General features: G+C 36.4%; 1 protein-coding gene across 1 annotated transcript in view; it reads left to right on the top strand.

The window, feature by feature from the left end:
* Positions 1–19401, top strand: part of LOC145662958 (trypsin-1-like) — a 117685-nt gene that overhangs the window by 456 nt on the left and 97828 nt on the right. The gene's annotated exons all lie outside the window — the stretch shown is intronic.

Below are 19401 nucleotides of genomic sequence, written 5' to 3'. Positions count from 1 at the left end.
TTGAGCCGGCGTAGATCCTGTTGTAAGGTACAGTTTTTTTTTTTTTCAAATATCCCCTCCAAAAAAGTCAAGTGTACTGTTTGCATTGCTTTGATTAAGAAGTTCATCCCAGCTGATCAATATTCCCTCATACATTATTTTAAAGTCAGCATTGCGGGTGATGTCCATTAGTGTTACTAGAGTTTGGGTTTCGCTATATACGTACAATTTTCAATATTCAATAAATCTAATGTTCTGTTATTGGCACTAACGACATTGTTTTTGCTTGTAAGATTGTAATAGCACATGAAGTTATGGAGGGCATGGCATTTCTATAAACCTTTATTGAGATCGAAGCTAGAATTACTAATTTCCGGTTACTTAATATCAGCGGTAAGGATTATGCGTGACCGCACTGGAGAGACTATATAGAAAGTATCAACGAAACATTCATACGTGGTTAATTTCTGAGGGAGGGAAATATCCTATACATATAAAAGTGGCATAATATTAATTAAGTTTAAGTGCGAACACATCGTATTGACAAGTCCGGTAAACCAAGGGAAACTGAAGATATTTTATTCTGTATTCCAATAAAAACACCGCCGCCATCTTTTTTACCCATTGATGTATCACTTTCATGTTTGTTCATGTGGTACTTAGAATCTAACACTTCATCGCCTTTAATACTCGGTTGTAACCAATCATGTGGTTCGGATTCCACGTTAATCAGGAGGTCCCGTCTCATATAGCCTCGCTGCTGAAAGGGACGTTAAACTCAAAATCAACTCAACTCGGTTTTAACCAGCTTTCAACTACGGCTATTGCACTATAATCATTGCGCAATCCTCTGACATACTGAAATGCAATTGTAAACGTGCTTTTACTCACATAGTTTGCATTTTGACATTTCTTGGATATTCCTTCCTCACCGCAACCAGTGCTTTGGAATGCGCTCTTTCAGTGCTGTGAGGTATTTCGCTCTGATCTTGTGGGGAAGAGGGAGACCTGTTGTTCATTGTTGCTTTCTTTCATTGATGAACATTCACCACAAGGAGGGAGGGGGAGAGCAGGTTGTGCATGATGATAGTGGATTTCAATGCAGTCAATAGTAGATAAAGATGAGCAAGAAGAAATAGTATAGAAAGAGAAGATGAATCACCCTATGAAGAGTACCCTTCGAAAATGATAATACTAGAAGAGAAGAATGGCGTTCATATTCAGCCCTGGAAGATGTAGAGATAAATATAAAAGAACAAACATATGCGTCAATAATTGAGGTATTAAAAGAAAACCGTGCACAAGTAAAAAAAAAAAATATTGCGCACAAGTAGAAAATTGGTTAGTCAATTTAGTTTCAAATACTGCGAAAGAAAAATCATATCCAACTAGAATGGAAGTGTTATTAGAGGATGGTTTGAGAGAAGAGGAGTAAGAAGAAACGTTTATCAATAGTTGGTATATTAAAAGACGTTCTACAAAGGAAGTGTAGAAGAATTTTACTATAATCATTTGAAAAAAGGTTAGCAAATTTAGTTTCAATTCGTGGGAAAGATACATATTTAACTATAATAGAAGTGTTATTAGTGGATAATGAGATAGAAGAGGAAAAAATTGAATCTATAAACCTTGAAGAAATAGAAAAGCAACCAGATGAAATAATACAAGAGTGTAATCAAAACACAAATAAGATAAGATAACTAGGGTATGGGAATAGTAATCATGATGATGAGTAATGAACATTTCGAATTACAGAAGAAACGAGATGACAAGACAAGCAGTATGATATGTTAGGTAGAAGGTTAAAAATATCTCCTGTTTTCGAAAGTGAGAACTCCTATTGAAAATTGTTTACGTAAGCTAGTAAATTACCTCTTACAAAAACATTAAAACACATGATGAAGCTGGACTGGCAATTATAAATAAAAGTGAAAGAAACGCAAAAGACAATTGTTACAATTACAAATAAAGATAAAATGTACTCAGCAGGACGTTTGTGATAACTAGAGGATTACGAAAATATAAGTAAGTACATGTAGGAGAATGTAGGAAACATCTAAAAAAGAAACTTCTCTAATAGATCAAGAAACGCAAAACGTGACGATGCTAGTATAGATTTAAGTAATGGATAATTCCACAAATATGTAAATTTAAAAAGTACTTAGCTAATTATGAAATCTCACTTGTCAGTATAATTAGTTAGAATTAAGACTATTATTACACATAACAGAGTGACGAACTTATATATTTCATACAATAATGGCGCCAAGATAGCCCCCCCCCCCAAATGTCATCCCCTGTTTCTCGAAAACTATAGGGTACAAACGAAACTTTTCGGTACAAACGATTTGCTTTCGAATGGTGTGTTTCAATTTTTTGTTCTGTGATACGGGGCGCTATCTTGACTCCAAGATAACCCCCCAAATGTCATCCTTTCTCGAAAACTATCAGGGTACAAACGAAACTTTTTTTCGGTACAAACGGTTTGCTTTCGAATGGTGTATTTCAATTTTTTGTGCTGTGGTACTGGGGGGGCTATCTTGGCGCCAAGATACCCCCCGAGTTAACCTCTCAAGTAACCCTATAAGGAAAATGATACAAACGAAAATATTTTCGGTACAAATGGTACAAACGAATGACCTAAGTCATTGTTTCAATTTTCTAAAGTAGGGGGGGGGGGCTATCTTGTCAGACGTCACATGCATCATTTATAGAGAGTTCCAATCCCTTTTAGAAATTTGTCATCAAAGGTACATCATCATGGATTTTTAAAGGAATATGAAGACATTAGTATTTTCGTTTTATTGAAATACTACATTGCGTATATATGTTAAAGCATTATTTTAAATTAAAGATGTCCAACACTGTGAAATTACAGAGTTCTTATATCAAATACTTTACTTCATAATTATCATGTAGGCGTGTTTGCAGCGAATAAATTACCATATCATGCGTATTTAGCTCTAGCTGGTATAATAAGTACTCTCTCTTCCAGAAAACGAGGTGTGCACTTGATGGCAATATATATTAATAATGAAAGATATGATTATCTTGATCCATTCAGAGTTAAAGAATTGTTTTCCTTCATAATATAATAATTGTTCTCCAAGAATAATTAATTTATGTTCAATTTATTCACTTATTTCCATCATAAAAAGCACCTTTTTATGTACACTGAATTCACACACACACACACACACACACACACACATATATATATATATATATATATATATATATATATATATATATATATATATATATCAACCAATCAATAATTGAAATCAGTGAAACAATGATAACAGAAACCACATACACGTAATAAATAATATTATTTTATTTAAAGACAATCTCGTAAATAAACCTTGAATTTAATTTCGGGGCCATGGATAAACGACTATTTTTCCTGGAAGAGGAAAGACTTTCCTCTACCCCCTGTGGCTTAGCAACCGCAAACTGCACTGGAGGTCGCGAAGAACTCAATGATGCCAGATTTCTAAACTGAATGAACTGGCTTATCTCTGTTTTAAAGGTTTCCATTCCAGATTGTCATATGGGAACAGCAGACGTAAAAACTTATTTTTTAGTTCAACCTATTTTCAGTTCAACCTAGACCAAGCTTGCATTATGTTAGTATTCGAAGTTTGAGTTCTCTACTTTCCCTCGACATTTTCTTCGAAGAGATTGTAGGATGCTGGTGGTGTCTACGTATTTTCTCGCTAATTTATTTCGGCGGTACCAGATTTTAAGCAACCTGGTCCTTTTGACCAGAGCAGTCAGGGCCGCAACTAGGGGGGGGGCAGAGGGGGCACGTGCCCCGGGCGCGTGGTTGGAGGGGGCGCCAGAAAGAAGATAGTATATCAATTGTTTTAAAAATCGCACCCTTTCCCTTGAGGAACTTATTCTAGAGGTTAAAAGAAATCAGAAGTTTACTTGGCCTTTTCCATGGGACCTCTTTTAGAGAGAGAGACAGTCTCATCTAAATAGGTGTAATGTCATACATTAAAAACCTAATATTGCATGCATTTGTTCCTTTGGGCGACCACAGAGAATCCGCCCCCCTTTCCTTTTCCTACCACAAGGAGCTGTTTGTCTGTATAATTCCATTGAGTTGAGTTGATTTTGAGTTTAACGTCCCTTTCAGCAGCAAGGCTATATGAGACGTGGACCTACTGATTAACGTGGAATCCGAACCACATGAGCTTCCGCCAGGAATCGAACCCGGGTCTCCCACGCCAAAGGCGCTTACGCCAACCACTTAGCCACGAAGAAGCTCTACAATTCCATTGAGAACAGCTCTGAAGCTTAAAACGCTGTTATCAATAGGGGCGGGGGCGAAAAGTTACCGATTTTTGTTGCTTGCTGGTGGTTGAAGAGTTTAGCTCAGACGCGCCCCCTGTAATGTTACGCAATTGCTGTAATGTTCTTAAACTAGAGTGCAGTTTTGTGGCGGAAAAGATAAGTTACAAGCCTCGGTGTATTTAATTGTTTCTTGTACGCCTACCAAGGGATTTTGCGAGTGAAGGCTGTATGAAGTTTTATCTATTAGTTTTGCTTGAGAGCTTTTCGAGGCATTTTGAATTGTTATCTATCAGTCCAACTTATGCTTCATTATGCTTTATTGTTAATTTCAATAATTGTTTTACATTAATCGTGTATAATGTATAATATTTACTATAAATTAAATAATCTAAATATCTTGATCTATTTATTAATATTTTATGAAGCAATTTCTTTCATATTTAATGAACTTTCTAGTTAATGCACTGTAAAGAGATATGCTTTGCTCGAATCAGTTTTTTCTGTCACTTGTGTGCACTTGTGTACAAAATTATTTTTGGGTTTATTAGAACTAAATGTTATTTCAATTATAACTTTATGATGTACTAGATATTTTCTAGTTTATTTTGTGTTAGTTTCTTATTTTAATATGAAAGCGTATGTTCATAATTATTCTTCGGGTTATTAAAACTAAATGTGTTATTTCAATTAATAACTGTATAATGTGGCAGATATTTTCTAGTTCATTTTGTTTTGATTTTTTCATACAACATTAAAACAAAATGTATGTACAAAATTATTCTTAAAACTTGTGAGCACATAACGAATGTAATATATTTTTGTGGTTAAAGTAAGTTTGATTAAAGTACTTAAAAATCGATATAACTGGTTTCATTAAGAATGCTATTTACAGTTGCAATCCATAAGTAAGCGATACTTTTCGACTAAACCGGGGGGGGGGGGCGCCGAATTGTATGTTTGCCCCGGGTGACAGAAACCCTAGTTGCGGGCCTGAGAGCAGTCAGTACAAATAGAAGAATCGGGTACTTGAAGTGAAGCAAAGCAGAGGAAACAAAGCTTGAAAGTTTCAGGGGGCTGAAGGTGGTCGAAGGGGGCTCAACCCCTAGCTACTCCTAGCTAGGATCTGGTTTCGATATGAACATTGGTTAAGGAATCCGGGCGACATGTAGATATAATTTTTTTTTTAGATATAATCACTTTAGATATAATCTTCTTTATAATTTTAAAATATAATAGTGTATATATATATCTTTTTTTTTAAAAAAAAAAACATAAATAATTCGTGTTCAGTTTAGGTATTTTCGCCCTATTTGAATTATGTTGTTGGCACTCGATCATTTAACATTTTTCTTAGATCATTTTTTATTACACAATTCACGGCTCAATACGTTTCTACTACGGTTTTCAGAATGGCTTTCTCTAGAAGAAAAAACATATGGTGTCCAGACATTTTCAAGAAAAAATATGACAACCTTGTCCCTCAGCACGTGCAGAAAACACTTTTGTGGTCACTTGTGGTCATGTTTGCGGAAGGGGCTGTTTATTACGAAGGGTATGGGTAAGAGCCGCTTATCGGTGGCCGCGACTTTATGTGATTTTTAAATAATAATATTGTATTAGGCCAGTTTTAGGCGAAAGCATTTATCGTAGCATTTCTCGTAGCAGATATGCTGCCAAAAATCTCGTATAATATTCTATGGCATCAAAAGTATATTTTGGTTTTACACGGTAGCATTTTGTGGTGACGTAGCAAACAAATCACTGGAGAAGAGCGCAATTATGGCTCCAAAACTAAAAACAGATATTTCAGTCACTATTTCTTCTAAAACCCTTTTTCACATATCTTATTATGATACAAAGGACTTTTAACGGTGCAGTTATACTATTCAGATCCATAGATTTTAAAATTTAAAGAAAATCCTAATATTTTAATAGAGTAATGTATAAATAATTGAAACAGTGGCGTAGGGAAGGGGGGCCCGGAGGGGCCGGCCCCCCCAAAGAGGTCCGACAATGTACTTTGGTACTTTGATGTTTGTAATTTTTTTATATATTTTTATGTTTATAAATTTTTTTGTTTGTAATTTTTCTATATTTACCTATAACAGCACTTGCCCCCCCCCAAACACACATCCTGGCTACGCTACTGAATGGAAATATGGTGTGCACTTACATCTGAGATGCGTATTTACGTGGAAATATAGAAATTAAAGTCGAACCTGAAATGCACGTAATCTTCAATAAGCTGCCATAAAATTTTGGCAAGTCTGTAATTTCCCCATTTTGTATCGGGAATAGAACCCAACCAACCCTTTCGGGGCTTCTAACCCGCTCCCACTACTACTACTACTACTACGACTACCACTACTACTCCTATTCCAACTGCTACTACTACACGTTCCTACTCCTACTCCTATTCCTACTACTCTTACTATTACTACACCTACTGCTACTGTTACTATTACTAAGTACTCCTACTTCTACTCTTACTACTACTTACTCCTCCTCCTACAACTACTACTTCTACTACTATTACTACTACTACTACTACTACTACTACTTCTCCTCCTACCACTAGTACTACTACTTATACTATAGATCCGTATAGTAAAACTACACGTTGCTACCTGTTAAAGTGAACCTGCACCGGAGAATGCAAGAGCACACCTCAGAAATGATTGCTGAAGGTACAATAAATGAAACGAAAAGTATTTTTTTTAATGAATTTCTGTGTGGATCCATATAGTGAAACTGCACGCTTTTAACTTTGTACAAACAAGGGTGTTCCTCATATTTTTTAATCAACATAATAATAAAATCCCTACTCCAACTCATTTTTCTTTACTATAATTCAATTTCCCACACAAAACAGAGAGCATGGATATTTGACACAAAATCTTTCGCTTCCTTTTAACACACCACGGCGCTACAATCGGAGCAGAAATGCTGGGGAAAATGCTACGAAATAGAGCAGGTTCTATCGACAAGAAATGCCATAGGATATGCCATGGCATGGGAAATGCTATAGCATTTGCTACTTTACACGGTAGGATATCAATAATACGATTTTTACTACGATAAATGCTACGATAAATGCTTCCGTCTAAAACTAGCCTTATAATGAATTCAAATACTTTGTGTATTTTAAAAACAAGTATGTCAATTCTTTACTATCAAAATAAAGAAAAAATAAATATTATAAGATTCTTTTATATTTCAAATTATTTCACTGATTCTAATTATAAAAATTACTATTTTCAAATTTATAAAAAGCCTATCGTATAAAAGGACCACCTACATAGAGAGACTTTTGTAACAAAATGTTAAATTTCTATGCATGTTTATTGTTTCCACTAACAATACACTACGTTTACACTATTGTTTAAAAATTTGATTTTCTTCTTTCAAAATTTGTTTTTAGCCATGTTCACTCCATCAATACCATTTACTTTGTCTTAACAAAATACTTTGGTTTCTTCATCATCAACTTAAACACCAGCACTATCAGCAACCCACTTGGAGACTCCATGCTTATTGAATTTATTACACTCTGTTTATCAACACATGTTTTAATACCAGCCACATGTTTTAATGTAAGACATTGCGCTTGCACATGTATACGAATATTATCTACATGCTGTTCAAAGTTTTCTTGCAGTTCTCACTGTTTCGTACATAGTAATATCTCAAAAAACATTTGCAACTCGCTTGTATTCAAATATACTTCGAGGAGTGAAAAATATTTCTTTCTTTTCAGTTATCATCAATTTCTCACCCATTAATTTATAAAACATTAGTTCATGACGTGCAAGTTATTTAAAAATGGTTATTTCCGCTCCCGAATCCAAATAATCAGAAACAAACGGGACCAAAATAACAAGTTTTCTCTATGCAACCAATTTTAACTTCACTCTGAACAAAAGCCCTTCGCCAATTCAAATAGCTGAATCAAAGAACCATTGTCTAATGCAACAAAAAACCTGGTTTTCGTAGAGCTTAGATTATATTTCTCATTCAACAAATGATCTTTCTTAGCTGCCATAGTTGACGCAAAACACTCGTAGATATGTTATTTTAAGAAATATCAACGCATGATACCTCCCAACATGAAGTTATGTTAGGGAATTTTCGTACAACCTGTATAATATCGTATAACAATGTCAGATAAGATGTAAAAGTTGTAGTGGTGCAATGTTGAGATTTATTTCTTTTTGGTAATATTAGAGGTAGGATTAAGTTATTAAGTGTTTAGAATAGGTTAGGATTTATTTTGCAGTTATTCTATATATTTTGTTCTTTTCTGCCTTGATTTCGTATATTTCTTAAAGATTTTACCATATATCTCTTCATTTTTATCAGTAGAACGCTTTTCCTATCTCAAAACATCCTAAAAGCTCTCCCAGAAATTTTCTTCAAATTTTAATTTAAAAATATAATTCATAAAAATTCTTTAATTTTCAGCCATCTTGATAGAAATTCGTCAAAATTACTCAATTTTTAGTTCATCTTCAATTTTGTCTAGTATGACGTCAGTAGCAGATTTACGAAATTATCCATAATTGGTCGCTTTCCTTTGAAGTATCTTGTCATTTGCTCATTAGCCGATCTTCGTATTATAACGTCACATTGTTATTGTCTTGAATCTCATCAGTTCCAGGAGAGCAGTAGCTATATACTGGCCGTTGATTCTTTAAAGAAAATAAAGTGGTTACAAATGTTGCTGCAGAACAGAGTTAGGCGAAATTAGTTTTAAAAGTTATTCAGCCAGAAATTTTGCGATATACAAGTTTGCAGATTGGACTGAACGGAACTAACAGCATAAAATTTTGATGAGGCAGCTTCTTGTTGATTTCGCCAGCATGGCGAATGCTGATATGATTTGAAGTATTGAAGTTAAGAAATTTTAAATTTTTGAAGGAACGACGAATGTTTATCTTTGGATAAACCGTTCAATATTAAAATATACTTTATTCTGCGTCGTGTGAAACCTTTTTTGGAATGACTAAACGTTTAATCTGGCTTGTGTGTAGAATGTCATATGGTGGTTCAAAACAGTACTTCAGATTTCAAAGAGAGTGATATTTCTTCCATCTGGATAACTGTAAGTAAAGTTTTGGTTTTAATCTTGAGTGAAACAGTGTCAGAAACTCGAAACCTGAATTGGAAATAGTTACTTTTAACATTCAAATTAATCGAGTTAGATACAGTGTCACAATGGTGTGTTTCATAAAATATAGCAGTGTAAGCATACATTCGAAATCCCTTCCGTTCCCAAAGGATCTACCTAATTACTCAGACAATATGTGACGGCTTGAGTTTATTTAGAAAAGGGGGGAAATAGAATAAATTATTGATATAACGTAAGGATAGATTCCTTTAACGTAATTTCGTTTAAGAACGACCATCCTATAACAACAAATTAAAATCAGCCTAATCTCAGAAATGCAGTCGTATTCGTTTTCTTATTTTTATGATTTTACTTGTTTGGTCATGTATTGTTTCGACCCTTATGTAAACAAATGGGATAGTAGATAGGAGTGACGTTCTCTGGTGTCGAATCAATATAATATACAGATTTTTTTTTATATTCGTATGAAAGTTTATTCCAAAGCTGTACTTTGGCTGAAAGCTGATAATTTTTTTTTTCTATTAAGATTTCGATAGGGGCAACTGGTTTTCCGTATCGTGCGTTTATTCATATAGATGTAGAGAGATACAGCAAGTGGCAAAATCGCTTCACGATATTAACATTGGCCTTGGGTGCCGACTTAAACGTCTTTACGAAAGAATAATTTTCATTTATGTGTGTGTGTGTGTGGTGAGGTATGAATGCGTAGTAGGTTAGATTACATTAAGATTTCATACTTTTGTGTATATTTTCTTATTGTGCATGCTAGGTTAAGGCTTTCTTGAGATGTGGTGCCTACAAATGTGAGCTGTAGTATACAGCCATATAATTTAGAATTTGTTTATGGATGAGAATACTAGTACAAAACGAAAGAAGGCACAGGCATGTAAGCGAAACAAATGATTTATAAATATATAATGTGAAAGTTGATGTGATGTTTGTGAAAATAAATTACGAATGTCATGTGTGTGTGTGGAATTTAAAGAAAAATGCTTAGTCACGCGTAGTGACATGTACTTGGAAACAGATTGGCCATAGGAGCGTAAAGCGAACGCATCATTGTTCCCTATCGTATTTAAAATGACCTTGTAAGAATATAGCTTTCTTGAAACAAGTAAAGGTTTAGAAGTATAAAACCTGTTTTATTTGGTACTTAAAAGAAATAGTGCAGTAGAATATGAAAGTTTATTTGGCTGGTATAGCACAGCTTAATCAGTAAGTGCATAATAGTTCGTCTTCCTATCCGTCGTGCTAATAAATCTGAAGGGAAATGACAAAAAGGAAATTTTACGGGAAACCCATCGTTGGATGTCACGAATCTTGAATTTTTTTATTTTTCCAAAATTTCAAGTTTCTTTATGTTTTTCCGTTGCGCAAATCTTCATTCAGATAGTACACTTGTAGGACAGGTCTTCTGAGTTCCGATTCTTTCTCCCATGACTATGGAGCGAATGAATGCATCTCTGGTTGTGAGCTATTCGTCTGTGATGGCCACATAGACTTGTAGCTGGTTAAACTGGTGATATACTCAAACGCACCTTGGTCCAGAGAAAGCGAACATCTGAGAACAACAGTAGACACAATCACATGCAATACACGCAGAATAACCACACAATGTGTAGTAACATCTGCACACACATAAAGATGAAAATTCATGTTTCAACTTTTGTACATGATCACTGCACTTTTAAGGTGTCACTGCACTTTTCGTCACACCAACTCGTCAAATTCCAAATCGTGGATGTTACGTACAGAAAACTTTATCTTCTTTCTCTTATAAATTAAATCAACACTACCACCTTGCAAATACGATTTTTGTACTCCATTATCTGATTTCAATATTTCCATATAGCGACTACGTAAATTACTCCATTTACTTCTTGTAATGTCACACAAGCATTCTTTTCATATGGAGTATATATTATCTGACAGTGTATGATCCACTACGGTACATCGAATTTCAAATCACTAACTTTCATAAACAATATCAGTGTTGTAGTGATAAGTTTAGCCAATAACTTCAGAGACGACGTCATCTTTGATTGGTTGTATCTTCTCAGCACCAGTTAGCAGAATGCTCTGCACATACGAAGGCAAACCTCACATCCACCCTATAAGTCACCTGACGACATCCTCTTTTATTCTCTATTTCTCGACATATCACCGACCTCTACTACGTCATCATCACGTGACCCTATCACCGACCTCCCTATCTTCCCTTACGATAGCTCTCTGTATACGAATGCAGACTCAGCTTAATTTGACACTTATGGTCCAAACCTCGGTTTGTTCTATCTTCCATCTTGACTATTCAATGTTTATTGATGATGTCACATCGTGATTACGTCAATTAGAATGTTTCTATATTTACTAGTGGAAGAGTAGTTAAAAATAATATGATCTATATTTCTAGATGTTTGCTGGTACTCTAATAGACTTACACAAGTTGAATGTTGCTATAGAGTTGTCAGTTAACAATTATGCTATTTGTTATTTATTATATATCAATTGTATGTTCGTGTTGCATTTGATTGTTGTTTCATTGAAATACTAGCTGGAAGTTCAATCTAGACAAAACACAAGAACAACAACAAAAAAAAAAAAAAAAAAAAAAAAAAAAACGAATTGTATGTATGAGAAAGCATTTTTGTCGAAATGAGAATTGGTAATTTGTAGAGATACCAACACCATTGAACACCATTGATTCCAGTTCTAGATACAGAAACAAAATATCTTAGGTTGCAGGATTATTGAAAGCTGAAGTCCAGACACGAAAACTACGGGTTCTGAGGGAATAAGTTTTCATCAAAATTAGTGATAGTCATTAGAATGTTGTTCGAGCAAATCCCTGCATCATGTTACATAGGAATTAAGCTCCAAGAAGTCAACCTACGTCTATTTACTTAGAAATACACCTAACCGACTTTTGACTCTAGTCTAATACGTCTATTTACTTAGAAATACACCTAACAGACTTTGACTCTAGTCTAAGAAGTACTGTTGCATGACAACGGATCTGAAATGAATTTTCATAATTTAGTTCTACAGAATTTTGTTTATGGTATTATTGTAGTACTGCGAAAGAGTGGTTTATGTAGCAGTCAGGCGGTACAGTGTCAACAAGTGAGCAAGAAACGAGGGAGTGAAAGTCATTATGCTTCGTCGATATTGATATTTTTTCTGTCAGAGAGCAATGCAACTTCTCTTATGGCGAAATTGAGTGCATACACGGCATGCTGTTACAATGTGATGCTTATGTAGAATCAATGGTAAGTAGAGAATCATATGCAGTAGTTTACGCAATATGTCTAAACCATGGAATGACAGATATCTTGTCCACATAGACGTAACGGATCGTATGGAGATGTTTACAGTGTAATGTCGAAATTGTCTGCGTCGACAGTTCGTCGGAGTCTGCTGGATTTGTGCCACACAAACCTTTGTTTCTACTGTCGACACATTAGGCTGCAATCAATATGTAGCGTGCTCAGTGTAGAAAGCTGCATCTTCTGACTATGCTCGCTTCAACATATCTATATTGATCGTCGTATACGTGTTACATACAATTGTGCTGAGCGTGATCTGACAGCGCGCATTGTCGAGCATCATACGTTCAAGCAGATGTGGTAATCATGTGGAGCAGCCTAATATATACTGCATGTTGCTATGGTTTGAGAGCAACATCATCAGTGAGTGACTCATTGATTGCTAAGTAGGTTTCAGAGATTGAAATCATTGCGTCTCTCGTGGTTTTTGATCCCATGCTTTATTACGATTGCTAGCTTATCGCTTTGTGGAATCACAACCACCCATAAGAGAAACACAATTGACTGTGCATATAAAATTCTTCACATTGAAATTCAAGCACTGAAAGAATCACCAATAGAATGGATAACCAGGATACACTTATCAATATCTATCTACTTCTATGAAATTCTTACCCTGAGTTCTTTCACTCTCAAATATCCTCGCACAGGCCAGCGATCTGTCTCGACCATTACTTGTGTATTCTTGAATTCCTTCATTTGTGTCTTATCAAGTGAAAAGACAACCAACTAGACATCAAAGACTGGTCAGAAACGTATCTACACTTTTATCCATGATTGATTTGAATTCCTTCGCATTGAAGTACAGGGTGCGGCACGTAAAACCGGCCCGTAAAGTGAACACATAAATGAAATGTAATGTATTGAATATGACTACTCACCTTCACAGCAGGTGCTGAAAGTGTCCTCCGCCCACTTCAACACACATGTGAGCACGATTGAGGAGATTCATATATACCCTTGTCAGTTCTTGTGTTATAATGCTATTGGTGACATCCTGGATCCTGGTCTTGAGCTCTTCAATTGTATGTAGATTTGTTTCGTATACTCTTCCCTTTAACAGTCCCCATAAGTAAAAGTCACACGTGGACAAGTCTGGTGACTGAGGAGGCCACAAGCCTTTGCTGATTGTCCTCTCTGGTGTAAACATCTCATGCACAAGGGACAATGATGCAACTGATGTGTGGCATGTTGCACCGTCCTGCTGAAAGTAACATAACTGACGCTCCTCTTCGGTCAAGTGTGTATAAAACTCCTCCAGGATTCCCATATACACGTCACTGTTCACTGTCGTCTCAAAGAATATGGGCCCAATAACGCGTGTGGCGGAAATGGCACACCAAACACCAATCTTCTCATCATGCAAGGGTACCTGGTGGATTACGTGTGGATTTTCTGTCGACCAATACCGGTTGTTTTGGGAATTTACGTACCCAGACAGGTGGAACCACGCCTCGTCACTCATGATGAGCATTAGTGGATCCAAGAAACCACTGGCAAAATTGCTCAACAGCCATGAACAAAAATGCACCCTCTTCTGCAGGTCAGGCTCCTTCAGTTCTTGCACAACACTTATCCGGTACGGTTTTAACTTCAGTCCCCTTAAAACACGTCTGCAACTTCTCTCACTCGCATGAACCTGTTGACTCAATCTCCTGGTTGACTTTCGAGGACTTCTTGTCATTATCTCCTCCACCTGCATCTTTAATTCAGGTGTGCAGACAGATGGTCGTCTGTTCCTGGAAGTATTTTGAACCGATCCTGTACGCCGCCATTTTTCAATCAATTCCTGAATGGTGCGTTTTGCTGGCACAGAACGTCCTGGAAATTTTCCCCGAAACAAATTCTTTGTTTGCACAAAATATCCAGTGAGAATGAACCCTTCAACAATGGCAACACGCTCGGGTATCGAATACGGCATTATCACACACTGACACTCACCCGGCTTAACACAACGAGGCCTTTTTCTCAACTGGTTTCGACAAGTTTCACTGGCTGCGGCTGCACGTGACTGCTGCAAGTCACGTAAGTCGACCCAATTTCGACACGCCATCTCTTGGTAGGAAGGTAGATTATTTAAGTGTTGCCAAAAACACAATATACCAGAATATTACTACGGGCCGGTTTTACGTGCCGCACCCTGTATTATCGAACTAGATGTAAATTTATCTGTAGCCAGAGTCAAATTTCTTCACAGTGTTTTCGAACAGTGATCTCCCTTGGCAGAAATTCACGGGAGATAGCCAATGACTGTTACTTCAAAGAAGTTATAGAGACCGAGGTTATATCCTTTTAGACAACCACAGACTCCATATTTCAACAGAACAATGCCTGGTCATTTGTATTTTGTTATATGCAATCCTCCGCCAAGGAACAACGAGTACCGCTGCTTCCCAAACCTGCATGATCGGCTGACATTTCACTTACCAAATATAGTTGCTCGTCACGGTCCTCTAGCATACAATGTCGGTCTTGTGGTCTCACACACAAGCAGTATGACAGGAAATTCCTAGAAACATATCTAATATCTGTTTCGTTCTACGCCAGATTATTGAGGCTCTGATCACAGCACGGGAAACCTTCACGGAAGATGCTTTACGATTGATTTGTCAAGGTTTGTGGTCCTGTACAATTGATATTGTAATCTATCATGTAACGTATTTGTGGTATAAATTTCATTCTATTCACACGTATTTTCCTTCGTGTTTCAAATTTCTCAAACAGAGGTATGTATTTCCAAAACTCCGAGAATTTCCTCGTAAAAGCCAGAAAACTTTAAAACCTAATTTATACCATACGTTCAAAGGAATCACCTAAGGATTGCAACGATTCCAGCAATGTTTGTATTGTTGGAAGCACTGTTGGAAGTCCACTAGCTGTATTGTGATTAGAAACTATTGCGACTCCGCTTGCATGTCTTGGGTTAAGTTGGAATGCCATCCTTTAATCTGAAATTTCATTTTAGGGAAGAGGTAGAAATCGCAAGTGACTGGGTCAGTGGGTTGAATGTCAGTGTCACGTTATTTTCTGACCATAACATGGTGGTCTTGTTAATAGTAGTTCAAGAGAAAGGAAAGAAATATTACTGTAATTATAATGTTCAGTTTATCTACTAGAATCCGTTGACATGTCCTGCATTACAGCCCAACTTTATTGCCTGTCTCCTGACTTAATGGTGACTTCAAGTAGTTCCTCAATCTTTGTGTATGGTGACAGTAGACCCGAATGTTTATCATCCTCTCCAGACTCCCAGCCATCTGTGTGGCGTTTAAAGTACTCAAACGTTCTTGCTTGGCTTAAAGCTTGCTCACCGAAAGAAAGCCTCCTTCGACATTCAGAGTGTTCCAGTTGTCGTTTTGTTGCAATCTTAATGTAGATCCTTTACTCCTTCAAGTCAACCATTTCGAAACTAGCAGACACAGTGATTGGCATAACTAGAGGAACAGGGACAGATTCCTAGAACACTGTTCGTCCTCCTAGAAGACCATTGGACCACAGATAAAGTTCTTTCAATTCTCAGAATTTAGGGATCATGTCTCCACTATCCAAACATCTCAGGTACGTCAATGAACACTAGGGTTCCCACCTTTTGGTAAGCATAAAACGGGAACACTTGTCGAACGTGCACATATACTTAATTCCTCATGCCCAAATTTCTATATAGGACAATTTATTAGAAACAACAGAAAGAAATAGATACCCAGGCAAAAATTTAAACCAAAAAACAAACGAAACAGAAAAAACCTTAATTCCAATTCGTTGACGGTTAGTCAAACATAAGATATGGACTATTGATCCGTACAAAGAATAACACATTTAACGCTGATTTCATTGCTGTCGTGAAAAATTTATCGATATAGAACCATATCGATATCTCGATAGTCATATCATGGGTCGAATTACAAATATCACTTTCATATTTTCCAAGAGGTTTGGATAATTTCCACCATATAATGCATCCCGTAATTCGGGACACTGAAAATTCTTTAAAATTTGGGATGTACCGCCTAATTCGGGACATTTGACAATCCTAATGGACACAGCAAAATTGTATAACGAAACTAGGGATGGACAAAATTTTCCGGAATCCGGATTCCGGAAATTTTGTTTTCCGGAATCGGAAAATTTACTTTCCGGAATTCGGAAAAATTCCGGAATTCGGAAAAATTCCGGAATTCAGAAAAATTCCGGATTTCGGAAAAAAATCCGGAATTCAGAAAAATTCCGGATTTCGGAAAAATTCCGGAATCCAGAAAAATTCCGGATTTCGGAAAAATTCCGGAATTCGGAAAAATTCCGGATTTCGGAAAAATTCCGGAATTCAGAAAAAATCCGGATTTCGGAAAAATTCCGGATTTCGGAAAAATTCCGGAATTCAGAAAAAATCCGGAATTCGGAAAAAATCCGGATTTCGGAAAAATTCCGACATTCGGAAAAATCCGGAATTTAGAAAAAAATCGGAATTTTTCCGAAATCCGGAATTTTTCCGATTTTACTTTCCGGAAAGTAAAAATTCTGGAATTGGCCATCCCTAGCTAGTAGCTGTTAAAAGAGAAACACAATAATGAATATATATACTGTATTAGTTTCTTGTAGTTGGATATGTCTTTATCACTTACGTAGACAATTGCTACTGCAGTTATTTACTGTTATATAAGGAAGGTCTTATTTTCACACACAAAAAAGTCGCCGGTATGTCTCAAACATTATCGCGTTCCCACCTACAGCTGCTCCAAAGCACTGCAAACTACTTTTTAACCAGGCGAAAGGCAGTGTAGGAAAAGAAATCTCAACAAATATTCTAATAACATTCGCTTATTGTCAACATACCTACAGTGAGCGCAGAAAGTGTTCGTACACCGTGCATACTTTATATTGAAAACAGCTAGCATGAGAACGGGAGGTGGAAAATATATATATAACCAGAATTAAGACTACACATTCATACATTTTATTTCTATATACAAGAGAAAGGCCAAACAAACACAATCACTGTTTTGTTCAGAAGAAAAGAGAGAATTCCTTTTTTGTAAACGCAAAATGTCACCGTACACTTATGCTTGAATTAGTGCTTATAAAGTATATTACGTTATTTGATATTTTGTGGGATTACCCTGTGCGTTAATGATCGTCTGTAGTCTTCGTGGCACTGATTTCACCTGTAGTAGTTCGTAGTTCTGTAGCTTCGGGACTGATTATGTCCCATTCTTCTTGAATAGCTTTTCTTAGGCCTTCTTTAGTAGAGACAGGGCCGGCGCGAGAGAGGGTCGAGCCGTGCCACCGTCCAGAGCGGCAAGTCTAATGGGCGGCAAAATTTGAAAAAGAAAAGAATACTATCAAAATATAATGCTTCGTAATAGGCTCACATGGAAAAATAAGATTGTGTTAACCTGAGAATGTAATTGAACTTACTTTACTCACATTCAAGAAAATACTCTCTCAGGAAATTCAGAGCATTCCTCCTCGTTTTCAATTATCAAACTACTAGCCACAGGTATCTCGTTCAATATTTTCCTTGCAGCAGTGTAGATAGGATTTTGAGCTAGAGTGCATAAGATTATCACGGTGTCTTTTTATATTTTTTTCTATTCAATAATGTTCTAACGCTCCGCTCCAAGTATGCAAAAGGTACACTCCCACTTGAGACAGGCCGTTCTAGCCTGTAGCATCCAGGGGCGGATCCAGGACGGACTTCTGGGGGGGGGCGGTGGGTTGTAATACTGCTACTTAGAGCTACTTTTAAGAGCGTCAAAAAATAAACTATATATTTTATTTATATATAAAATAAAAAAGTTTCCTCTTCTGGGGGGCAATCGCCCGATCGCCCCCCCCTGGATCCGCCCCTGGTAGCATCTAGAGACATTTAGGTTCTAATAGCGAGTTTTTGACCAATTTACAAATTGTTCATTCCGAATATAGTAAATCGTACAACGTATTATTTCTTGAGAAATGTCTCTTTTTTGTATAGCTAAAAAAAAAGTTTATGACTTTTTTTCTGCGTCAGTTCAACGTTAGGCCTTACTAAAGGAACATATTAGTAGTCTTACTTTAAAATCATAATCCACCACAAGGTGGGAGAGCCGAATTGATGCTCTGACTCAGTTATCAAATATAGGAAGTTTATGATGCCTTACTTCAAATAAGTAATGACAATAGAACCGATAGAATGGTCGTCCACGATGCTCTGTGTATAGCAAACCAGCTGAGTTACTTTTCTTTCCTTTACTCACTCGTTGTCTGATATGACTTTAAAGCATTGATTCTCATGTGTTGGATGCAGTAGGATTTCTTGAAAATATATCTGGGTACTTTGAGAGGAGCAGAAATTATGCAAAGTTTAAATCTTACTTAGTTGATACGATGGACTTGGCATCAGCATTAGATACGGGTGATCCACTGATACGTAATACAGTGCAAGCTCGAAGTCGAAAGAAGAGACAGTTTCAGTACGAGGCAGAGGATGAAGCTACTGAAAACATCCACAAACAAGATACAAGATCGATTTTTATTACAAAGTTCTAGAAGTGATTGTGTTAGCTTTTAAGAGAAAGATTTGAGCAACTTAAACATCACAGCGAGTATTTCAATTTTCTTTGCGATATAAGTAATCGTAAAGATATAGCCTACCACCTGAACTTTTTGTCTGAAAAGTGTACTAAACTTACC

The sequence above is a fragment of the Thermobia domestica genome, chromosome 10 (genome assembly GCF_964235325.1).
Source record: "Thermobia domestica chromosome 10, izTheDome1.hap1.1, whole genome shotgun sequence".
Taxonomy (NCBI): domain Eukaryota; kingdom Metazoa; phylum Arthropoda; class Insecta; order Zygentoma; family Lepismatidae; genus Thermobia; species Thermobia domestica.
Note: the sequence above shows the minus strand (reverse complement) of the source record. Positions and strands in the feature narration are given on the sequence as shown.